This window comes from Echinops telfairi, unplaced genomic scaffold (assembly GCF_000313985.2).
Source record: "Echinops telfairi isolate 266 unplaced genomic scaffold, ASM31398v2 ScPeMD7_1;HRSCAF=3_0, whole genome shotgun sequence".
Lineage (NCBI taxonomy): Eukaryota > Metazoa > Chordata > Mammalia > Afrosoricida > Tenrecidae > Echinops > Echinops telfairi.
In genome coordinates this window covers 45,891,198-45,898,351 of record NW_022103896.1, presented here as the reverse complement: position 1 = coordinate 45,898,351, position 7,154 = coordinate 45,891,198, and positions in this window count along the sequence as shown.

Genomic DNA, 7,154 nt, shown 5'->3' with positions numbered 1-7,154 from the left:
AATTTCCATTACCTCAAAAGAAACTATTTGTACAAAAATCACAATCCCAAAGTTATCCAACTACTCTAATTTTTAAATTCTTCTTTTGATACATTAGAATATACATCATTTAAAAATCTGATAAAGTGTTTAGCTAAAAATGTATTGTGTTATGTTACATGCAAGACATATGAAAAAATAATAACTGGGATTTTCCATACTCCCCAGACATGCCTTTTTTACTGCGAAGCATGTCGAAACTAGCCATCAGCACACAGAGTCATACATTTAACCTGTGATCCCAGGGAACAAAAGCATCCCTCCAACTCTCTTCTATGCTGCCACCTCCTCAGGCTTTGCAGCCTGCGAAGCAAGACAACAGACAACATTCCTTAAGCTCCCAAGTCTTATGTATTGTATTGTTTTAATGATGTACAATTGATTCAATGCCTTTGAACTTCCTCTAAACATCAGAACCACTTAGGATCATTAAGATGCTTTCAGAATGCAGAGAATGTATCCCCCAAGTACTCTTTGCCAGGCACTGTAGATTGAACATCGCCTCTGCTCCAGCCAGCCTGGGTGTCAGCTCATTACCGTAAATGACTAACGTTAGAAATGGTGAATCGCCAAGATGGATTATGGAAAACGTTTACAAGAGGAATTATTAGGTACAGTGCAATTATTTATTATGGCCCTTTTAGCCATGCATGGTCTTGTGACTCACACAAAGTGATGAGGTAGGACTATGTAAAAAGTTGCTTGTGACCAATTTAGGGGATTAGACAGCATTGCTAATAATGCAAATGGGTGCATGGGACTTCTGAAGGGGTAGGACCATGCAAGTAGGATATCAAGAACCCTAAAAAAATGATTGGTCAGTCTTGCCATTCCCACTGTGTTTAAAATAGCCAATCCCAGAGAAGAACAGAATGGATTGCATCCTTTGGGCCTGCTGGAAATGTAAACCTAGAGCCAGGAACCAGAGAGAAATTGTATCATGAGAGAGGGCAAGATGGTGAGAAGCGGTCGTAGAGAAACACTGGCAATGCAACAAAGAAACCAGCACAGGAAGGTGTGTTCCGCTTGCTGGCCCACAGAGTAAAATAGCTGCAGTGGGTGCACTGCCCCGTGGAGCGAGAGGCCTGGGCGTGCCTAGGAAGCAGGACTCTTCCCAGAGGATTGAGTACCTCAGGCACACAGCTAGAGCTGAGGGCCTTCTGGCTGAGGCTCACTGGTGGAGTAGAATGCTTTTGGGCATTTGTTGGTAGAGCTCAACAGCTATAATACTTGGCCAACGATCCAAGCTGGAGGCCAGAGGGAGGCCTCCCTGTAAACATGGGTTTGCAAACAAGAAGAAGCTGTCTTGACCACAGAAAACCATCCTGAGTCCTTTCTGCTCCTGAATTAGTTATACCCTGTTACTTTCCTAGTAAACTCCATGACTGTGAGTGTGGTCTGGAGTTCTGCACGGCCATCTCAACTCATTATCAGACCCAGGAGAGAAGTAGACAGTGTGGAAGAATGGCTCGTGTCAGAATTGGTTTAAAGAAACTTCAGAGGATGGAAGGATGCTTGCCTCTTCCCCATCGGAATCAGCTTTGGGCTGATATTGATGGTGGCTCTCCTCGCCTGTTGTGACGTTCAAAGAAGTCAGGCATTGCCGCATCACCGTTTTGACACTAGGTCATGTGTCAGCAGAGTGTGGGAGATATTCATGTAAGAAGAAAAGTATCTGGAGTTCGGAAAGAACCTGGCTCTTGTTCTAATGCTCATCTTGCTGTGTGGGGTTGGAAGTTAAAATAAAAGTGATCACGTCTCGGATTTCTTTCCTTGAAGGACCTCGCTTCTGAGGCGTGGCTCAGTTTGTTTTAATATATAAAACACCATGGGAGCCAGTAGCCGACGGAGGCTGGCTCATAGAAGCTGTATTTGGCCTTGATGAACAATGCTAAGAAGCAACCCTTGTGTTGGGAACCGTTTGAGGGGATTGCCGAACTGCTGCAGCGAAGGGCAAGGGGATGCCGGGGACTTGTAGGAGTGGATCACATCAGAAAGCTTTATGTTGGTAGAAACTGTGATTTTAAAATTAATTAAACATTTTTGAATTGTCATTCAACAAGTCATATAGGAAAATGAAATACATTTTAATACATGTATCCATGACATACCTAATTATTATGTGGTGGAACTTTTCGAACTTTCACACACATGCCTTAGACTTGTTAAATTTTTCAAAGTTGCCCCCCCTTGAGGTTTATCTTTTTTTTTTTCCTTTGAGGTTCATCTTAACCTGATTTTGCTTTTGTTAAAAAATTAAAATACAAAGCTATAGGTAGTTTCAGAAAGTATCCTATAAGTAAGTCAGTAGTTTCGAAGTTTTGAAAACTCTGATTCATAATAAGAATCATATTTTACATTGTGACCAGACTAAACAACAAAAACAAGCCAACTCAATGCCACTGAGCCAATTCCACCTCTGAGTGACCCTATAGGACAAGGTGGAACTGCCCCTGTGGGTTTCCGAGACTATAACTCTTTATAGGAGTAGAAGGCTCTGTCTTTCTCTCTCAGAGCAGCTAGTGGTTTTGAACCACTGACCTTGCAGTTAGAAGCCCAATGAGTAATCCCCCAGGGATCCTTTTACATTGCAACAGAATATATATATATATACATATATATAACACATTTAATTAAGCAATATTACTTACTTTCAATAAGTAATGAATGAAGAAATGAAGCAGCAACATAACCACACAGTGATGTGTGCAGTCAATACTATTTACCTAGAATATTTAATAACATAATGCAGTGCTTATAATAAAACAATATAATGAAATATAGAAAGAAACGTGCATAGTATGACATGATTTACAATTACTAGCCCAACACTACCTAAAAAATTAGGTCATTAATGCAATTTTTCCTGAGGACTCAAAAGGAAGGATATTTTTAAAGTGAACAGGGTCCAACTCATATTTACTTTCCCCCCAAACAGAACATATCTTATCAAGGGGGAGGGGGGGAGAAAAGTCTTATAAAACATAATTTGGAACAGCCAAAATTTCCTAATAAATTCAGACTCTGCTCACAACCAATTCAGAAGATTCAAAGCACAAGTCTTAATTAAAATAACAACAGTCACAACTGTTAAGTACCTGCATTCAGAAATACTCTCAATGCTTATCCAAAAGAAAAATAAAGCTAGAGTGATCTATAATTTACGCTGTGCAACTAAGGAGAAATATTGAGTTACTTTACTACCCATTTATTCATTGATTTATCTAAACATGCATTATCTTTGAGCCCCTATGATATACATGAGACTTTTTAATTGGGCAAGGAGATCCCAAAGACGAATAAGAAAGAGCCCTTATCATTAAGCAGCTCAAAATCTGTTGTACGATGTGGGCCAGTAAACGCTGACAGTGAATAAGATGGGTTCACTAGAGTTGTCCAGGAAGGGCTGTGCGGACTATGACTCTGTGGGTCTTGGGTAAAATGGAGAAAGGTCCACAGAATGACTGGGAGGTTGCCAAGTAGACAAGGGCCAGAAAGGAATTCCCAAGAGAGAGAAGATCAGGTGAAGATCTGAGAGATGGAAGAGGATGCGCCGAGCTGGGGAACCCTTGCCTTGCAGTTTGACCGACAGGGCACTATGCTCCCCGGGGAGGGAAGGGAGAGTAAGCAGGCATAAACCCAGTGTCTTTCACGCTGCCCTGCAGGAACTCCAGTTCTTCTGGAAGAAGCGGAGAGACGTCCGGTAATCAGGGCTGCCGAGCGCCAAGGTCCCGTTTGTGTTTTAGAGCAATTATCCCGGGTGGGTTAGAGACAAGGAGACAGATTGAGGACTTGGGCTTTGACCTGAGGACACTTGTTACTGTCAGATCAGCTGAAACAGACCCTGCCCTCAGTGAAGCCAAAGTCCAATTTCTAGAATTGACAACGGCAATTTGTAGAGAAAAGCACTTCCTTCAGGTGAACGTGTTCCGTGTGCCAGCACTTTGACAGAAAGAGAAATGCTGGCTCCCTGGAAATAATTTATCCTCTTCCTCTGCCACTGGGCTAAACAAAGAAGGACGAAAGAAGTCAAGGTTCTAAAAACATAAAATGCAAGGCAGATCCAAGGGGATATGGCAGAGGATTCAGCAACCGCCACCCTTAAGCAAAGAACAGTAATGAAGAAATGAGGTTTGGCAGCCCAGCCAATAGGATATTAAGGAAATTAATCCAGAAGGGATATCATGCCCTGAAAAAAACCTGATGAGCCAAGACCAGGATTAGATGGGAGAAAGGGGGAGCCAGCAGGTCAGAGCCTTCTCCCCCCTGCCCTGCCCCTCTGACGGCGGCCAGATTGAAGGCCGCAGTGAAGGAACCAGGTCTGAGAACAGGCAGACCAAAGAAAGGGTTCAGCAAAGTAATTGTAAGTTCTTACTCTGATTACTCACCCTTTCCTCTGGGTTTGGCTGTTGTGAAGGCAAAGAACGGGGTGTGTTTTAATGTGCTACCCTAAGAGTAGAGCTGGCTATGGATGACAATCGCCTGGATCGTCATGAAGTTTCAGTCGTCTCGAGACCCATTTTCACTGACTTTGTTTTTCCAGCTTAAGATCAGAGCTACTTCTGAGACTCAGAACTTTAATATCATTTACGTTGATGGGTTTCCCCCTCTCTTTCTAGAATGGACTTGAGTGCAATAGGGAATTAAGCTGAAGTCATTAAATTATTTCTACTGAGCTCTTCAGAGAACATTTCTATCCAGCCAGCCTAAAGTTAGTGAACACTGTACTAATAAATTGTTAATACTAAAGCCTTTGGTATTTGTCTGAGTTTTTAATGATTTTTCCACCTCATTAAGTAGACTCTTATTTTCTTGTAATTCTTTATGTTTGAAACTGAGATGATCTTGTTGGTCTAAGAATACTCTGCTGACCAAGAGCCCTCAAAAAAACAAAAACAGAAACCCAAACTTTGTAATCTTGTAATGACATGGATGTAAATAAGGGAAACTCGGATTCATAGACAAGCCTAAATAATCGTGTCAGATACCAGGGTTATCATATGTGAGCAGGTTTGTATGATCGGCACGTTATTTGTGAAGAGTTGTTCCTTGGGCCCCAGTGCCGGAGCTCTCCTTGGGAAACTCCAAGAAGTCATTCAAGCTCAAAAATTTAAAAACACTTATCCTGCCTCATCAATCACGAAATGTAATTATCAAAAGTTTCAATTCTGGAAGAAGAGGCAGAATAAAAATAAAAAATGTGACTTACTGCACTCTGCCACAGAACAGGAAAAAAGGCATATCACAGTGTGCCCGTTTAGATTTATTTTTCAATTAAAATATCTTTCCAGTTCCAGTTCCACACCTGCTTTCTAGAATTTTCACTGATGCACAGTCGTGCCGCCTACCTTCCTCTAATCGCTGTACTCCGCTACCTGCCCACAATGAAATAAACCATTTCCACCCAACTCCCTACAGATACCCCTTTTCCAGAAGTGGGCCTTAAGGCAGCCACAGCAGAAGACGCGCCTGGGGAGTCTCTTTCTCTTGGGCTGGCCACAGTGAGAACTGTCTCCATTTCCTGTGGGAGAGGGACACTGGCTCAGCTTCCAGTCAGAGCTGGCTGCTGGAGAACTAATTACTAGTGTGAGCAAAAAGGAAACAAGACAGACTAGATTCAGGTCAATGTGTCTTCCTCCATTGTTTACCTTTGATTTTAAATCCATACAATGGCAGAATTGACATTTGCAGCTCGCGACTGCATTCATTTGCGAGGTTTTATGCTATTTTATTTTCAGGGTGAAAATATTTGAGGAAGCATTTATCATTAAGGCCTTGGCCTTTGCTCCTAAAGCCTCTGCCTCACAAGTGCAATAGCAAAAGCTGCTAATTAAAAGAGGGAAAACAACCGAGAATCAAACACAAAAGGCCACCCTTTCCTCCTTGACGGAGAACAATAGCACTAAGTGCTGACAGTGCTCTGTCTCAGCCCTCTTCTTAAGCGGAAGGCTGCTCTGCCCACACAGGTGGGGACACCTGTCTTAAGGATAGGACCCCTGGTGGCCTGGCGGGTTACATATTAGGCTGCTAACCACAAGCTGGAACCCACCAGCCTCTGAGGAAGAGAAAGAGGGATGTTCTGTTTCCTGAATGATTTACAGCCTTGCCAACCCACGGGGGCCAGTGCTCTTCCGTCTTCTAGGGTCACTATGAGCCAGTATTGGCTGGAGGGCAGCGGAGTTTTGTTTGTTTGTTTAAGAATATGAAGGAGTCCCTATGTGGTGCCAACAGCTTGTCTGCTAGCCAAAATGTTGAGGCGTGGATTCTACCCAGTCACTGCTACACTGCTGTCTCTGGGCTTGCTTCCTCCGTGGAGCTGGCCATTTCCTCCCTAGAGCCTTTTCACAACTGCAATAGCCAGGCAGGACAAGGACAAGCAGTTGTTTAGTAAGCAGAGAGACCCTTCTAGAGAGCAAAGGTGGTGTCCTCTCAAGTTAAGTGAGACCCTGGTGTAAGGACAAAGCGCTCCTTCTGATAGGAGAATGGTGGCAGTGTTCCACTGGCTCATTTAAGTCCAGACTGAGCCCTTTCATTGGTCTTAACTTTTTTGTTCTGATGGGTCCGTGGAGTCTCCTGTGGACTGGACCCCAGTCACTTTTGTGGATTGGTCCTTTGGACAGCTGCCTGAATTCTGGATGATCGCACGAGGTGGTGGGCAGCTCAGGAAGAAATCATCCTTTGGTACAGTGGGTAAACGCTGGGCTGCGATCCACAGGGTCGGCAGTGGGAAGGTGCCACCCACCCCGCAGGAGGACTGGGCTTTCTAGGCCCATCCACAGTGACAGTCTCAGAAACGCACGGGGTCGCTGCAGTCAGCATTGACTCATGGCAGTGAGCTTGGTTTGGGTTAGCTGTTGGAGGTTTGGTGCTCAGCATCAGGTCTGACTCTAAAAGGACTTCAAAAAAAGGTCTGTGGGCTTCTTCTTAAAAAAAAAAAATCATCCTTTGAAAACTCTAGAGACACCATGCTGCTCTGACTCCCGTGGGGTTACCCTGAGCTGCAGGTGGCTCGGGAGCAGCTAGCGATGGTTTTTTTTTGTTTGTTTTGTTTTAACATTTTATTAGGGGCTCATACAACTGTTATCCCAATCCATACACACATCAATTGTGTAAAG